The 18,357-nt window shown below is 37.0% G+C and overlaps 1 protein-coding gene and 1 pseudogene across 1 annotated transcript in view; one reads left to right on the top strand and one right to left on the bottom strand.

Moving 5' to 3' along the window:
- The window catches only part of DDX10 (DEAD-box helicase 10), a 262,941-nt gene that overhangs the window by 101,667 nt on the left and 142,917 nt on the right, over positions 1 to 18,357 (top strand). The window lies entirely within an intron of this gene.
- On the bottom strand, positions 4,737 to 5,179 carry LOC134374937 (large ribosomal subunit protein uL15-like; annotated as a pseudogene).

Raw genomic sequence — 18,357 nt, 5'->3', positions numbered from 1 at the left:
TGACTTCAAGGGTGTGGAAAATGTAATTACTTTGAGAGCCTTTTCTTAAGTAATAGGTGCTACCTTACTGTCTTTTAAGTGGTTGTTGAGACAAGGGACTCTTCTGCTTTTGGGGTGCCAGCTGTTTCAGCTGTCATATTGGAGAGACAAAGAGGAAGCAAGATTGAGCACTAAGCTATATGGACCTCATCATATATATCACCAGTAGTCTTTGGCATCTTCTTAAGATTTCAGCTGCCAGTAAGTAATTCATCTGTGGGATTATTTTACTGCTTATTGGAAGTCAGTGTCACGATTACTTGTTTTATACTGAGATGCACTCTGAGAAAAGGCAGTATAAAAGTGCGTTTGTGCTAAGGAAATTCATTTTCTCCAAGAAAGTAGAAGTCAGATTTCATGTTCCTTCGGGGCCACACAATAAAACCCTGTCTACTTTCCAATTTAGGCAAATATATTCAGGCATCTGAGACTTGATAACATGTAATGAGTGTGGGGCATTGATTACTATGAGAAGAGGAGGGTAGAAAAGATTAGGCTGCTTCACTGAGATCCACTGGCAATGTTTTTACTGAGAATGGATATAAGGATGTCACCTCTTAGTTTTTAAGAGTGAATGCCGGAGAGATCTGCTTTATGTCCTAGCAGTTCAAAACTGCAAATTTCAGACTTTTTAGTTTTCCTTCACAGATCATGCTGTTTTATCCTTTTAGCCTTTACTCATGCTGTTACGTCTGTTTGGAATACCCTTCACTTCGCTCCTTCTTGGCCTAATTAACTCATGATTTTTTACATTAAGGGTTGTTTCATCTGGGAAACTGCCTGTACAGTTCTGGTTATGTATGTGTACCTGTGGTTTCCAAAGAGCAGGATGATCCTTTGGCATACAAGAAAGAAAATACTAGATTTCGTATTTATATATTTATCTTGAGAGAAAAAACACTAAGCTTTTTTAATATTAGTTGCATTGACACTGTCACTCTTTTCTCATATGTTGTTATATATAATATAAAAGTATAAAAATGTTATATATAATATAAAAGTGTAAGAGTGGGAGTTAGTGAAACACAAGGGGTTTGTATCAGTATCTGTACTTATTTATTGGTTTTCTGCATACAGCAGTGTATTTTAATTTGTTGTGTGCTGGGTTATCTTAAACATCCAAATTTTGTGGTTATCCTCCATGGTATAAAAGCATACTGGACATAATTAAGTCAAAAGTTAACTAATATTTCTACCTTGCTCTTGTACAGTATGAGACCCTTGGAACACTTTCCCAACTCAAATGTTACCATTTTCAGTATTTTAGTTTCACATTTTCTCCTACTTCCAATTTAGTCACTCCCTCCCCCTCAGAGAGCAGTGCTTATTATTTAAAACTACAGCAACATGTTTACTTATTTGCTCAGGTCTTTCTTGTGACCCACATTTTCCTTTTGGATTTAGTTTTCTTCCTAAAATACCATTTTTTAGTAGTTCTTTCAGTGAGGGAAGGGTATGTTAGTAGTAAATCTTTTTGTGTCTGAAAATGTTTTTCTTTTACTCACAAGTGTTAGAGTCGTTGGGTGTGACAGTTATCTTTGATCTATTATCCCGCTGTCTTCCAGCACATGCTACAGCTGGTGTCAGTCTAATTGTCAGTGTTTGTAGTGATTTGTCTTTCTGATTGCATTTAAAATTTTGTCTGACTATTCAGTGATTGTTCTTGTACTTCCTGAACCTGAAGATTCGTCTTTTTCACCAGTGCTAGAAAATTCTCAACATTGTTTTCTGTATTTAAACTCCAATTTGATATATGTTGTCTCTTCATTTTGTTCATATTTTGTAATCTCCTTTTTATATTTTCTGTGCTGCCTTTTTGTTTAATTCCTCAGATTTATCTTCCAGTTTACCTCTGCCATCTTTTTGTGTACCTAATCTGTGTTTTTAACCCAACCATTGATGTTTAAATTTCTGTGCTGATTTTTCATTTCAATGGGTTATATTTAGTGCGTTTTTTAGTCTGCCCTAAGAAAAAGGTACTATCTCATTTTTTCTCACAGTTTTGATTTCTTATGTTTTTAGTAAATGTTAAACTTAATAGAATTATGAGGTAGATACTCAAAAAAATAATTATCTAAATTTCTTGGGAATATAAACTCCTTTGACACTGAATTTTTTTTACAATATTAATTTAAAATAATAGCAAATGCTGCTTGCTAACTTAAAATAGTTTTTTATGAAAAATAATTGTCTTCTAAAATAAAAATTAGTGAGAAAATAACACCATCGTATATTGTTAACTATACAAATCTCTTTAACATCTGCCGAATAGAGTTGAAAACAGTTGGATTATAATAATATTTTCTGAGTTTAATCTGTTGCAATATATTCCTTTGAAGGATATTAAGAAAGTCTAGCCTTACACAGATTTATAGTTGGAAAGGGAGGAATGTGTTAATACACCTCTCAGATGTGTACATTCTTCTTTGATAGCACACCAGAACTCAACCAGTGACAGTTTCATATAGATTCTGAAACCACATCAATGAACCTTTTGTTCTTTGTTACAGTCAAGTCCGTTGGTCTGTCTTGTACTCCAAAAAGGCCTTTTAACTATATTTTTTAACCTCATGTTTTGTTTATTTGGAAAATATTCTCTGAGTTATGCAGATCTTCCAAATACTGACCTATTTCATTTTATAGTATCAAAACCACATTTATTATCACCAATGGTCTCATTAGAAAAATCTTTAAGTATTGGGAAGCTATCCACTGTACAGTAGATACTAATTTCCCACAATCAAATTTGCTCTTAAAGCTTGAATTTTATCATTGGCAATAAATACTGTCAGTTTTCTTTGAAGTAATAAGCTCACTTTGTGCATTTTTGAGATGTCTGCAAATGACCAAGGCTCAAAACCATTGCTAGTGCCCTCCTGCCAGAGACTACCAGGAACACACCTGTAGTGGACTGAATTATGTCCTCCTCCAAACTCACTGAAGTTTAAATTGTGTCCCTGGAGTTTTAGTTATTAGAATCTTAGCCCCCACTGTGACTGTTAAGAGGGTGGGAAATCCTATTATGGTAATTGAAAGGTGGAGCCGTAAATAGGTGATTGAATTGTAGGACCATGCCATAGTGAATGGATTAAAAATGGAGGTCAAGGGTATGGTTCTGGGGGCTTTAAAAGAAGAGGAGAAGTCTGTCTTGCTCTCTCTTGCTCTCTGTGCTTCAACCATCTTGCTATGTGAGACCCCTGGGTCACTGTCACCACCATCAGATGGACTTTGGAATTCCCAGCCTCAGAAACTGTAAGCAAATAAATTTCATTTTCTTCATAAATTTCCCAGTTCCATGTACTTTGTTATAAGCAACACAAAACGGACTAATACACCTGTGGTTGAACAGGTTGGGTTAATTACTTGTGGTGGCAAGGGAGAATACACACCATGAAGAACCATGGGGCATCTCAATAAGAATTTATTAGAAAGGACTTACTATAGGACTTGGATTTATGTTAGATGATTTAGTGGAGGGTTAAAAGAAGAGGGCTGTACCCTGGATTAGATGCTGTGGGGTAATTGGGGTGATTATTTTACTGGTTTATCTTAATAAATCTCATTTAAGGAGGAAGGAATAAATGGAGGCTAAAGCTTTAATTGGTGAAGGAATTGTGGTCACTCTTATTAGCTAGGAAAGGAGGATGTTTAGTCATCTTGTGGTTTGGGGAGTGTTGATGTTTTTATTTTTGTTTTTGTCTTGATCTGTCATGGTCAGTGTCCTAGTCTGATGTTGATGTTCTGTTTAACAGGAGAACATTAAGGCTTAGCTGTGAGGGTCAGGTCTTAGCAACATCAAGACTCTGTTAGCTGATACCAGACCAGCTTCTAGCTTTCAGGGCTGCTCTTGTTTTTTTTGTTACTGTGGTTTGTCAGTTGTTCTTGTGAGTAAAAGTGGTGCCCACTTAAAAAGAGTCTAGTTCAGTTTGCAACTCAATCTCACAAGTGCTTTTCCTCAAGATGACTGTTATATTTCACTGTGCAACAGAAGTGCTTTATGAATACTTGCCATTTGGCCACATGGGGTATTAAAAAGTCTTGTAGCAGGCTGAATAGCAGTCTCACAGAAGATATGTCCATATCCTAAGCCCTGGAACCTGCCAGTGTTACCTTAATTGGACAAAGGTTCTTTGCAGATATAATAAAGATCTTGAGATGAGATCATTTAGGGTTATTCAGGTGGGCTCTAAGTCCAATGACAAGTGTCCTGATGGGGGAGAAGATACACAGAGACAGAAGGAGAGAAGACACAGAAGAGGAAGAGTCAGTGTGATCATGGAGGCAGAGATCAGAGTGACATGTCTACAAGCCAAGGAATGCCTGGAGCCACCAAAAACAAAGAGGGAAGGAATGGATTCTCCCCTTGCAGCCATTGGAGGGTGTGTGGCCTTGCTAATAGTACCTTGAGTTTGGACTACTGGCCTCCAGAAGTCAGAGAATAAATGTCTGTTGAAAAGCCATGAAGTTTGCATTAATTTGTTATGGCAGCCTCAGAAAACTAATGCTTATACTCAAGGGTTAAGATTTAATGATCAGGTTTTACTGGTTTATGGAGAGCATTTTAAAGTGAGACTGGCATCTTTTATTACAAGCATGTGATGGTAGAGAATACCTGATGAGTACAGTTTGTCAATATCTTTGTTTTTGTTTTTTAAAAAGCATTTGTTAGCATTTAATGAACCTCTCTCCATGCGGCTTCAAACCACTGGGACAGAGACCTTCCCTTCCCCCCAAATCTTCTCCTCAGCTTCTCTGCTGAAGAATTTGGCCTTCATGATGGCAGGCTGCTTTGGGAGCTTTCCAGAACTTTGCAGTAGCCTGATCGCATCTCATCAGAGATTGGAGCCGCTCCAGTCTTGTTTCTGACAGCATTTCCCTGTGTCTGTTCACTGACCAAGGTCCACAGTTTATCAAGGTTGACAGTTAAGCAGAGGCTTTGCTTCCTCTTCAAGTGCTAATGCTTCATACCAACTTTCCCAAAGTAACCTGGGTTAAAGGTTACTATATTTGTCAAAGTTGATCCTGTGGTGATACATGCCACCAGCATTACTCCTGCCTCCCAGATGCTGCTGGTGCTTGCCAATGCAGCTGTGGCTCACGTGGCCCCTAAGTTTCCAGATCTTCTCAGTCTGGATGGCATGGTGGCGGATGAGGTGAAAGAGCACCAGTGTCTTGATCTGTGCTAAGGTACCAACAGTTTTACCCCAATGCTGTTTTTTTGTCATAACTGATAATGTCAATATGGTGAAACATCAGTATTGTTATGAACAAAGTTTTGACCTTGCAGACTTCTTGAAAGGGTATTTGGAGTCTGTGGACCACACTTTGAGAACCAGTGGCTGAGGGAACCTGACCCAGTTGTAGAACCCAGATAGAAGATGAGGAACTTCCTTCTTTGAGACTCTGTGTGGAGTACAGGATATTGAAATCACTATGTTCTTTTTCACTGCCATCTCAGATATAAAGCATAGCAGGGTGCCTTGTGTACATGGTATTTGTTGAATTAGAACTTGTTATTTACTATTACAAACATTATGGTACTTGAATAAATGAGCAAGTAAGAATGATTTCTCTCATCATTCAAGAGAGATCTACAAGTAAGAGAGTAGATCTTTTACTTACAAGTGACAGAAAGCAAACTCAACCCTAACTTTCTCTTCTGCTCACTCAAGATAATTGGCTGTTGCTTTTAGAGATTTACCTATCAAGGTAGTAGCACTTACTATTGGTGCTTTACTTGTCTTTTGGTGAGGTCTGCTGGTCTACCCGGGTTCTTTAACTATCATGGTTTCTCTTTTGGAACCTATAAAATTTATTTTTTGTTTATGGTTCTATTTTTCCACCAAATTAAGTCTAGGAGATCCATGAGCCTTTTCTTTCCCCTCCATGCTTCCCACCGTGTGTGCGTGCCTGCACACACACTCAAAGGCACAAATGCACCTTTCACTTAGTTATCTAGTTGTTTGTCAGCCTTTTCCTGGAATCTGGTTCTATCATTCATTGCAGAATTATAAATTTTGATATTGAAGGGTTTGTATTAGTTTATAGCAGAATTGAAGAGGACAAAATATAGTAAGGGCTTTAGTTTATATCTTAGTGTTGCCTATAAAAAGTAGTTTTAAACTTACTAATGTTTAAAAAAAAAACCTTTTATTCTCATTTAATTGTTTTGGGATGTGCCATAGTGCTGAGAAGGGAGATCCAGCCCTGCAACTGCTAGTGTGAAAATGAGTACTGGGCCTAGTAAAACATAAAAAGAAGCTATCTTGCTTTCCTTAGAAAGGATAGAAAGTACTGGTTCCCAGAGGTGCACAAAGAATGTACCAAAGGTGAGAGGCCGCACACATGAAATCACTTAGTGGGTGAACAGAGTGAAGGTGTTCTTAGGAAAAACCACCACAAGAAAAACTGGTATTGCAAAACCATTACTATGTAAGCAGTTAAAGTACTTAATAATACTAGTTTGTTTTTTTTTTTCTCCCCCATTGGCTTGGGGCTTGTTTTTTATTTTTTTCCAGTAGGAAATGTGAAGTAATTGAATTGATGCTGTGTTCTGTATGTAATGAGAGAATGGATCTTGCCTTGGTTTATTGCACCTTGATGAGGTGAGAATCATCTGTCCATTGGCCGTGTGGCTAGGCTGGCATCTTGTGGGCATTGCCCTGTGCAGGCACTTAGGTTGTAATTTCTTCACTGCTGAGTTATTTACTATTCATCCACTTAACACAATATATGACTTTGTTAACATCTGTTGTTTTCTGTTGTCTTCTCTTTCTCTTGGACCTTGGGAGTTTATATTTAAATTATTTCTTGTACGTTTTTAAATGTATTCCTTGCTGGAGGCAGCAAAGTGAGTATACTCAATTCATTATTTTGAACTGGAAATATCTGCCTTGGTTTAGCCTTTGGCCTTGAATTATACCTCAGCTGTTTTCTTAAATCCCTGAAACCTGTACCTGTTTACATTAGAAAACGTTGTCTGCATTCCTTTTTTTCCCATTCAAATCTATACCCCTGTATTAGTCTGTTTCCATTGCTGATAACAGAATACCTGAGACTGAGCAATGTCTGAAGAAATGAAATTTATTTCTTACAGTTTAGAGGCTAGGAAGTCCAAAGTCCAGGAAACACAGCTGGTGAGGACCTTCTTGTTGGTGGTGGTGACTCTCTATAGCAATGCAGCGTACCTCATGATGAAATGGCTGAGCAAGAGAGAGAGCTAAGCTTCTCAGTTGCTCTCCTTTATAAGCCATCAGAACCATGCCCATTACTCCATGAATGGATCAATCCATTCTCAAGGACACATTCTTCACAGTCTAATCACCTCTTTAAGGCCTCACCTTTCGATAACCATCACAAGATTTCCTATCCTGTAAACACGTCAGAGTGGGGATTAAGTTTCTAATACATAAAACTTTGGGGACACATTCAGCCAATAGCAACCCTCTGTAGTATTTCTTACACTGTATTCTGTATATTTTCCCCAGTGAACATGAGTTTTGAGCTTTACTTTTTATAGTTTATATTATGGAAAAATATGTGTATAGGCATGTTAAATATGCTATTTCATACCATTCGCTGGTATGCTTTGAGGGTGGATTTGGGCATCCGGTCCCTCTCTGATCTAGTGAAAATCACATACTTCTCACTGTTAGGAGGTTACTCCATCTACTGGTGATCAGTTTCTAACTTGCTGGAGTCAGAAGACACCTCAATTTATATGACTGGATGGCTGGCGGCATAGTGGTCTTTGGTAACGTGTTACAACTTCTTACCAGTCTGGGCTCTTATTGAAATAACTCAGTACCAGGTAGCTTTAGGAGTGGCAGAGAACACAGTGAAACATTTAAAAAACCTATTTAGAGTTAGACATTGGCACATTTAAATGGTTGGTATTGCCAAATGCATCCAATTCCGAAAGAAATGAAATAAATGTGAAAGCTGTCTTTAGCTCATTAGTGAAATGAAGGAAACATGGTGCATATAAGGGTGAGTTGTCATGGGAAATTACACGGAAATGAAAAATGTTAATAATCTTAAATTGGTTTTGCTCTGCATGCTGACTTTTAAAATGTGACAGGTTACATTGGCAGATGGATCTATGAAGACTGTGACCTTTGCAAGGAAGCATGCAGTACATTTGAAAATTGAGTGAATGTATCAGCAAATAAACGAGTGAGGTACTTTGTTTAATTAAGGAATTGGTGACCAGCTAACTGAAAAGAATAAAAAGGAATTTATGCTAAGCCTTGGTATCTGTGTCGAGTTATGAAAACTGAAGCATCTATTTAGTTAAGTACAATATCTGAAAGCAGTGCCTGAGTATCTTGGTTTGCTTATGTAGCAGGTGGTAGCAAAGAATGCACTGACTTTCTCACATCCCTCCCTAAGTACTATTTAAAGTTTAAATATATAAGTGTAACATCAAAAAAAAAAAGTGACTTTAGAGCTATTTATATGCTCTATTTTTGTTTTTGTCACTTTTTCAACTTGTCTGCATATTTGTAGTTTTAATGCAATATCATAAAAATTGAATTTTTTTTTTTTTTACATTTTGAGGTATAATTTACATACTGCATGGGTGGAGATTTTAAACAACTTCCTCTGTGCCCTGTCCAGCTCCCTAACATCCTCTCACACAATCACTGATATTTCATTCACCAAAGCTTAGCTTTTCCTATTTAAGAACTTCATATAAATATAATCATATAGCATGTACTCTTTTATGTGTGATTTCTTATGTTCAACATACTGCTTTTAAAATTCATTCATGTTAATGGAAATATCAGTAGTTACTTCATTTTAATGCTTCATTATATTTTATTGTGCAAGCATACAACAATTTGTTTATCTGTTTTCTTGTAGGTAGACGTTTGGATTATTTTTAGTTTTTGGATAGTATGGATAAAACTGTGTAGACATTCATGTACAAATATTTTATGGAAATATGTGTTCATGTCTGGGTAAACACCTGGGAATGGAATTGCTGGGTACATATATGTTTAACTTTAAAGCAGTAGTTCTCAATTGTGGGTGATTTAGCCCACCCAAGAACATTTCCAATGTCTAGAAACATTTTTGATTATCTCAACTGAGTGTGGGTAGGTGGAGGTCAAAGATACAGCTGACCATCATACAATGCACAGAATAGTTCTCCACAACAAACAAGTATCTGGTCCAAAATATTAGTAGTGCTGAGGTTGAGAAATTCTGCTTTAAACAAAACTGTGAAACCTTATTCCAAAGTGGTTGTGTTCTTATACATTGGTAATTATCTGATAGTTCCATATGCTACATATATTTTCAAAAATTTGGTATTATTGGTCTTTTTAATTTAGACATCCTAGTGGTGTCCTGTTGTGTTTTTAACTTGCCTTTCCTGATGACTAGTGATGTTAAGCATCTTTTCATGTTTCATCTTTTCATTCCTATTTTCTGCAAAAGTTTTTGTTTGAGTCTTTTGGCCCTTAAAGAAAAAAATCCTTTTTTTTTTTTTTTTTTTTTAATAGAATCTGGTTAAATCCTTTGTCAAGTATAGTATTGCATATATTTTCTGTCTGTGGCTTTTTTTTTTTTTTTTTTTTTTTGTCTTTTTTGTCTTTTTTGTGACCGGTACTCAGCCAGTGAGTGCACCGGCCATTCCTATATAGGATCCGAACCCGCGGCGGGAGCATCGCTGCGCTCCCAGCTCCGTACTCTCCCAAGTGTGCCACGGGCTCGGCCCTATAATTTTTTTTTATCATGTCCTTTGCAGGTTTTGATGTAAGGGATACTTGCCACATAAGAGGAATTGGATGTTTTTGTGTAGGATTGTTGTTTTACCCTTAAGAGCTTGGTAGAATTCACCATTGAAGCCAGTGGTACCTGGAGAATTTTTGTCAGAAAGGTTTTAATTATGAATTCTTTAGTATATATAGGGATATTAAGATTTTTTTTCTTATGTTAAAGTCAGTTGTGATTTCTAGTTACTTGACTATTTAATCTTAAGCTGTATGGATAGTTTAGATAATTTCAGTTTACCCGTCTTCAGGTTTATTGGTCTTTTTTTTTTCTATTGTGTCCGATTTCCAGTCAATTCTTTCTGAATTTTTGATTTCAGAAATTCTGTTTTCTCCATTTTTTTCCTTCATGATTCCAGTCTCTTTTGAAATACCCATCTTTTTAATCTACTAAATCCATCTTTTCCTGTAGGCTCTTTTACATATTTGTTAATTAGAATGTCTGGGTCATTTTTGGATTTGTCTCTATTGATTTTTTTTCTCTTGACTCTGAGCCATATTCTTCTATCTTTTCCATGTACAATAACTTTTTATTGTATATTCTAAGTGCCAGATGCTATGTTGTAGAGACTTTGGATTTTATCTTCTTTTGAAGAGTATTTTTTTCCTGATAGATGATTACCCTACTGGTGGACCACCTTGAACTTGTGGAGGCTTCATTTTCAGCCTTATTAAAGCAGATAAGCTTTGATTTTATGATTAGTTTTGAGAAACATACCTCAGTCCTGGAATCTTTCTGGTGTTTCATTGGAAGTCCAAGGTGTCTACAAAGCTCCTCTAATTGGATGGGACTCAAACTCCAAACTTTGTCTTCCTTTCATTGAGCAGCAGCTGAAATCTCTGCTCAACTCTTTCTTCCAGCTGTTGTTTCTGCCTGAGCTCCTTCAAGTTTTGACATTTGCATGTGCATTTTAGCTGTCAGCCAAGGATTTGAGGATATTTACATACAGATATTTGAACCATCCTCTCTGTGGCTCCTTTTGTTTTGGGTTTTCTCTTCTTAATTTCTAGATTCTGTGGGCCCATGCTACATGTTCTGACTCTTCAGACTAACAGACAGTACCTTTCTGTTTTAGTGCTAGCAGTTCATACTGGGTAGACTGGGAGTCTCCTCAGGGAAAATGCCATCTAAGTGGGTATGGGACGGAGAATTCTAAAAATGGCCCTTCAGGATTCCATGTCCTAATCCCTGGCACCCTGTGAATATGATATCCCTTACATGTTATGTTAAATAATTAGTTGACATTAAGATGGGATTATCCTGATGGTCCTGACTATTAACATGAGATCCTTTACAATCAGGATTTTCTCTGGCTGGTGGCAGAAGAGGGACTCAAATTTGAAGCACAAGGAAAACTTGACATGCCATTGCTGGCTTACAGATGGAGGAGGAGATCACATGAGAATGTAGTCTAAAGAAACTGGGAGAAATCCCTGGCTGAAAGGAAATGGGGGACCTCAATCCTACAGCCACAAGGAGCTAAAATCTGCCAACAACTTGAATGAGCTTGGAAGTAGATTTTCCCCCAAAGCTTCCACATGAGGACTTGGCTCAGCTGATGTCTTGATTTCAGACTTGTGATAACCCTGAGCAGAGAGTTTAGCCATGCTCTGCCAAGTTTCTTTCTTACAGAATTGTGAGCTAATAAGTGGGTATTATTTTTATGTGGCTAGGTTTGTGGTCATTTGTTATACATCAACAGAAGTCTAACACAGCAGGGATTTCAGCATGATTTTCTTCTTTCTTGAGACTCCCCTACAGTTTCTGCCTGATTTTGCTCTCTAGTCTGTCGAGTAGTTGTGGTCTATATTTTGTGTTGAGTTTATAATTGTCATCTGTGGGACTGTTAGTCTGATACAAACTATTCTGCCATTACTGGAGCTAGAACTCCCTCTTCATATCAATTTGAGAGTTCCCTTTTGAATTTAAAATTATTTATGTGGGCTTCATATTAGTTGCATAACATTTCAATGTGTTGGAGTACTGTTCTCCTAATGTTAGCTATTTGGTTGTTTCTGATTTTGCTATAAAAATGTTGCAGAGATATCTTTGAGTCTCTCTCTCTTGGTTCTGTTGGTTTATTTACTTAGGGTAAATTCGGAGTAGAATTCCTGCATTAAAGGGATGAGAGGAAATAACAAAGCCTTTGGAATGAGATGTTTTATGAGTTTACCTTTATGTTACTAGCTGTGAGACTGTGCTGTTAAACTATTGTAGACTCATTTTTTTTTTTTCCTATGTGAAAGGGTAAGAAAATCTATCCTTAATGGTTATTTGAAGATGAAGTTATATAGTTAATAGAAGGTACTGGCAGAGAAATAAACACTTACTGCTGGTAGATAAGGAGATGAAGATAATGATCATAGGTATTGATGTGTTTTGCCTTCTTGCTTTCCAAAATTAAAATGCTGATTTATAGTTGGATTGCTTTCTTTAAACAGATCTGTATAACTAATGAAACACGGAGAGAGAACCATAGATAGCAGAGCACAGGACAAGGTGGGTGAAGTTAAAGATTAAAGAACAGTTTAGTATTTACATATCAGTTGCTGAATCAGGGCTCCAAAAGGTAGAATTATGCTATTTTCCTGAGTTTGTGCATGAAAAGGAAATTCTTTTGAGATGACTTAGAGAGGTTGCTTCTGGACTCTTTTCTCTTTGCTTCGTGTAGGTCTAGTCTGTCTGTTTTGGCCAGCAATCACACTTGTCTGGTTTGTTTCCAGTTTAGGTGTTCTTTGGATAATTCAGAGTTTTGAGAACGCTGTACTGGAGGTCTTTATCAAGTGCTAATTGGATTTGTAATTTTCCTCGTTTACCACATCTTCTATAAATATACTTGTCACTGTGTCCTGAAGGATGCTATTTTATTACAACACATTGAAATAATATATTCTTAATATTCTGTTTATGCACTTTATTAATGTAGATGTCTGGGTTATATTATTCCAAAATATTTCTGTTATTGACAACATGCTCTTTTTATTTGGATGGGGTAGTAAATAAAGGTACTTAATTTACATAAGCCTATTAAATGAAATTCTCAAGAGGAAGGAAAATAATTTTAAATGCAGTTTATAATGTGACAGCTGATCCACTTACAAACAAGGTAATTTAGTGGAACTGGACTGAATGGAAAAGCTTTAGTTTTATAACATTGTGATACACACACACACACACACACACACACACACACACACACACACCCACACACACACACACCCACACCCACACACACCCACACACACACACCCACACCCACACACCCACACACACCCACCCACCCACCAAACGATAGTCATAATATTGAACTGCATGAAGGGATCAGCTCCATTCCTATTAACCCTTTCCCTTTTCTGTTTTTACTCCCAGAGAGTAAAAGAAGGAAGGTGTTTTTGTTTTGCTTTCTAAAATGGTTCTATCAATTTAAAGTTGAAGTGGCTTTCCTTTACATGGGAAACAGAGGCCAAGCCTTGGTTATCAGAGGTTCTCAAAGTGTAAAGTTGCAAGGCAGAGAATTACCTCACCACTCCCCCCATTGTTTATTTCCTTTCTTGGCTGAAAAATTTGCAGTTTTCTTGTTTTATCCACCCCCTCTCCCCAGTAAAATTAGGAAGAAAGTATGAATAGGACAACTGAACTGCTCTACTTTTAATTCTCCTTAAAAGTTTTTGAAAGCTTCTTCTCTAATAATGTAAGTAAAGGACTGTGTTTCCTTTTGCCATTGGGAGTTAAGAGCACAGCTATCAGGAGATATTATTCTCAGATATTCCCCTTTGACCTCAACAGAAGTGCATTTTCTCCTCAAGAAGACCACTTGCAAATTCAGCTAAAGCAGAACGTGGAGTTCATGTGTTAAATGGCTTGCAGCCTTCTGGCACAAGTACAACATGTCTACTATTCCAATTAATTTCTGACAAGCTCAGGTGATGACTTTGATATATCAGATTGTGTATGGTATTGTTATGGGCCTTGGTTACCTTAGAAACCATCTCTTAGGTTTCTGCTTAGGAATTATAGTTCCCACAGGCAATTCTGCAGAGTATTTTCAGATTCGAATTTGGATGTAAAGGACCCTGTATTGTTCAGAGACAGCACAAGCCTGTTGCTTCTGTCAGTTCATTCAGCAATCATTTGAAAGTCTCCTGGATATGGTTAAAGTCTTTGAGATTTGTTTTTTCTCATCTGCAATTAAATTATAGTTAGGCTATTTCTAGATCACTTTAGATTCTGTGGTTTCATTTCTCTAGTCTCTTTCTGCTTGCTGTTGAATACATCTTATTAATCTCTCATAGTGTACTTCTGGCCTGATTCATGCACCATATTGTCCCTCATAACTGCTGTTTTTTAATGTTTGTATAGTACTTTTATCAAAGCAATTAATTTGGCAAATCCTGTGGAGAGAATTGTATATTCTTTTGCTTGTAGGTACCATCATTAAAGTTACAGGTGAATATGTTCCTGTTCCTTTATAGTGACCCTGTTGCATTGCCTGCAAATTACCAGCCAGTAGTAAGCTTTGATCACATCTTCCTGAGAACCTTTAGAGTGTGAGGAGGATGGGGGCAGGACTCTTGGGAACAGAAAGAGAATCTAACAAAAGACAGGGCAGGAAGAAAGCCAGAGAGAGAATCAATGGTGTCAAGTCATGCTTGATGGGTTAATTTCTCCTAGATCTATCCCTACCTCTTGTTTGCTCACTGCCATGGCCTAAGTTTAGGTCAGTTCTCTCTATTCTTCACACACATAATGCTCTGTCTGGAACATCCTTTCATTCCATGCTTATAATCTTAGGCATTCCTGTGAAATTTTTAAAACTCAGATTATTCATCATTTCCTGGAAACCTAGTGCCCACTCCCTATGATTTCTCTCTATCATGTATAGAGACCTGTAATTGAACTTAAAATAGTATTAGAATTGTCTCTGTGACTATTTCTCCCATTAGACCGTGAGCTTTTTTTAAGATCAGATACTGTTTTAATCATCTTTGTTCATCAACTGCCTAATATAGAGTTTGGCTTGAATGAAAACTTAAAAAAAATCTAGAAAGAAATACAAAAACTTAAAAGAAGTCATTAGTTTTAGCAATGAGGCAATAATTGGTGACCTCTCCCAGGGCGATTCAATCAAGTGGTGTAGGTTGAAAGTCATATTTAGATGGGCTGATAAATGAATGGGAGAGAGGAAAAGTGGTCCACAGCTGAAGAAGGATGGCTAATGGAGGCCATAGCTGGCAAGGAAAGGAATATGTGGTGCAAAGCCTTATACCAGATGTGAAAACTGGAAGATGTGAACATGTTTATAGCTCAAGGGAAGGAAGGAGCCCTTGAAGAGGGCATCATTGGAGAGAGTGGGGTTCAGGAGGATTTGGGAGAGGTCAAATCCAGAGTATGGAAGAGAGGGGAGCTTTTGACTTTTGATGTGACAAACTGTCCACATTCTTTTGAGACCCAAATGAAGGATGTTCTAAATAATTGACTTAGAACTGAATTTTGGGGCAGCATCCCTTAAGTCAGGTGCTTCCTGCTCATGTTGCCCTTTAAATCAGAGCCAAAGATGAATAGTATACACAAGCAGCATAGGATTGGTTGCTGTTGCTTTTTGTATGTTTAGGTATGTAGATATTGACGAACAGGATAAAGGAGGAAAAGTCACTATTTATTTTGTTTCATTTTGGTTTTTGAGAATGTCCTTATTTCTTTTAAACTAATATTATAGGTATATCTGGGAAGTAGCCCTTAAAACGCTTGTGAAAGATGTGTGCACAAGATATTATCGTACATACTACTGCATCATTCCATTTCAAAGATGAATCTCTAGCTATTTGGAGAGGTAATTGAACAGACACATTTCTATCTTTTCAGATATTCAAAATTAGATATATTTTATAATCTGTGGAATAAGATATTTTCATATACAGTAAAATGAATCATTCTTGGCTGGCTCATACAAAATTGGCTTGTCCTTTGTCAGCAGAATGACTGAAGTTCTGCTTCTTGTTTATAAAGCCAAACTTTTATCATGAAAATTGTCTTGCCTGGTGTAATGTATAGGATAATTTTGTGTTAGTAACAGAAGCACAATAGAGGTGGCTTAAAGAACCAGGAAAACTTATTTACATAATGAGAAACCTGGATGCAAGGCAGTTCTAGGGCTGATTAATACAATAGTGTTGTCAAGATAAAGGTTCTGTTTATCTTTCTGCTCTGACAACTTTAGTTCCTCATTGAGTTGGCTTTTGTCCTCAGACTCGTTCCCTTATTACTAGAAGATGCTATAATTCCAAACCGATTAAATCAGAGTAGCTGGGGAGGTGGGCCAGGCATTGGTCTTTTAAAAGCTCCCAGATGATTCTATTGTGCAGCTACTAGGATCAAGAACACGGAGTTACACCAATTAAGATTCACCCTGGGGATTATAAACCCAGCTCCTGTGAAGCACATAGTCATTTGATAACTGAGGAAATCAGTTCTTTTAGCATGGAGAATTCAACCAATGGTGTCTGCTCTGCTACAGACGATTTAAAGTTTAAAAAAAAAATTATTTATGATTCGAATTAGTGCTTGTTCGCTATGATAACTTAAACGAGAGCTATGTGAATGGTTCCTACCCCTTGCCTTAGATACTAATCTCCAGATAGGCAGTTTTATTAACCCAGGGAACTACAAAGAATATTTTGGCCAGGAGGAAGCAGGGGTATTAAAGCATGCCTTTCAGTCATTTTGTGTACAGATAAATACCAAGTTTTAAGGTAAATATAACGATCTGTATTACCTTGTCAGGAGGATTGTACCCAACTCCTGATTGATCAAAGCCAATTTCCTTCTTCATGGATTGTATAAAATGCGCTCCCTGATGTGGCTTTCTCTTCTCCCTTGTTCTATTTTCAAATGCATTCCATCTTCACTAACATGTGCCGTGACAGAATTTATCATCCTTCCTGAACTTTGTCTCACGTAATGGCTTCACCATCTTCCAGGAGATATAGGCTGGATGCATGCACTGGTCACCAAGACATTTCACTTGTACTCATACAGTTTCTGGTGAGCATATTTTCTCAGTTCACAGCCACTTCAGGGTCTCTTTTGCTTTTGACTCTTGAAGTATTATCTTAATAGGTAACCCCCATGCACATATACCTTCTTCAGTCTCGCTCTGTTTTAATTTATTCCTAGTAGTGCTTCTGGAGTTATCATCCTAAAACATAGATGAGATCATGTTATTTTGTCATTGTCCTTAATCGCTCCTACTTACCTACAGAATAAAAATCCAACGTGGTAGATTATCTTTTCCAAGACAGTCAGAAAAGTATCTCCCATCTTATGCATTCTGCTTTATAATGTGATGTTGATATTTCTCCCATGAAGAGGGTCTATGTTTCTCCACTAGAATTAGGACAGGCTTGTGACTATGATGGAAGAGATACTATGACTTCCAAGACCAGGTCATAAAAAGTGATATGGCTTCTGCCTGTACATCTTGGAACACTCAATATTGGGACCAAAGCTACCATGCTGTGAGAGAAAAGCCCACCTGTAGCTCTTGCTAAGTTCCCAGCTCAAAGTTGGCATGAAGTTACCTGACAATTGAGTGATCTTAGAAGTGCATCCTTCAGTCCCCAGTCAAGCTGCCCCAAATGATGCTGTGTGGAGCAGAGATGAGCTATCCCTGCCAAGTCCTGCCTAAGTTAGTTAATGAAAAAAAAAGTGGTTGATTGTTTTACTTTTTAAAATCAGCTTTAGTGAGGTATAAGATACAATAAAATGTACCAATTTTAAGTTACAATTCATTGAGTTTTGACAGATGCTTGCAGTTTTCTCGCATGACAAAACCACATTTAAATTTTGAGCATTTTTATCCTTTCACAAAGTTCTCTTGTGTACCTTCCCAGTCCCATCACCATCCTCTGCTCCTAGCAACTGCTGATCTGCTTTCTTTCACTATAGTTTTGCCTTTTCCAGTATGGAACTCTTGTTTCCATAAAAAAAGAATTAAAAAGATAAACTCAATTTTTTTAAGTGGCAAAGATTTGAATAGACACTTCAAAGATTGTATACATTTATAAATAAATGTATAAATTCTTTTTAAAAAAAAATTGTGAAAATTCATGAGATACAAGTTACCAGAAATTGCTTTTGTTCCCATGTCCCCACCCAGTTATTCCCTAACCTCCCTCCTCCTCTCCCCCTCCCCCCTACTCTATTTTTTTAATTCTTAGTTTTAAAGTTCTTTATTTATTTGGGTTATAAGTTCTTTATCATATAGTTTAGAAAAATTTTGTCCCATTCTGAAGATTTTCTTTTTACTTTCTTGATAGTGTCCCTTGAAGCACAAAGGTTTTTTTTTTTTATTTTTTATTTTTGGAGGAAAAGGCTTTATTACTTGCAAATAAGGAGAGCACTAGGGATTGCTCCCAAAGCATTGTCTTCCAAAGATACTGCTTTTAATTTTTATGAAAGACCAGTTTATTAATTTTTTCTTTTATGGTTTATATATTTTGTGTTCTATCTAAAAAAAAAAAAAAAAAAAACTTTGCCTTT

The sequence above is a fragment of the Cynocephalus volans genome, chromosome 4 (genome assembly GCF_027409185.1).
Source record: "Cynocephalus volans isolate mCynVol1 chromosome 4, mCynVol1.pri, whole genome shotgun sequence".
Taxonomy (NCBI): domain Eukaryota; kingdom Metazoa; phylum Chordata; class Mammalia; order Dermoptera; family Cynocephalidae; genus Cynocephalus; species Cynocephalus volans.
This window is presented reverse-complemented; position numbering and strand designations above follow the sequence as displayed.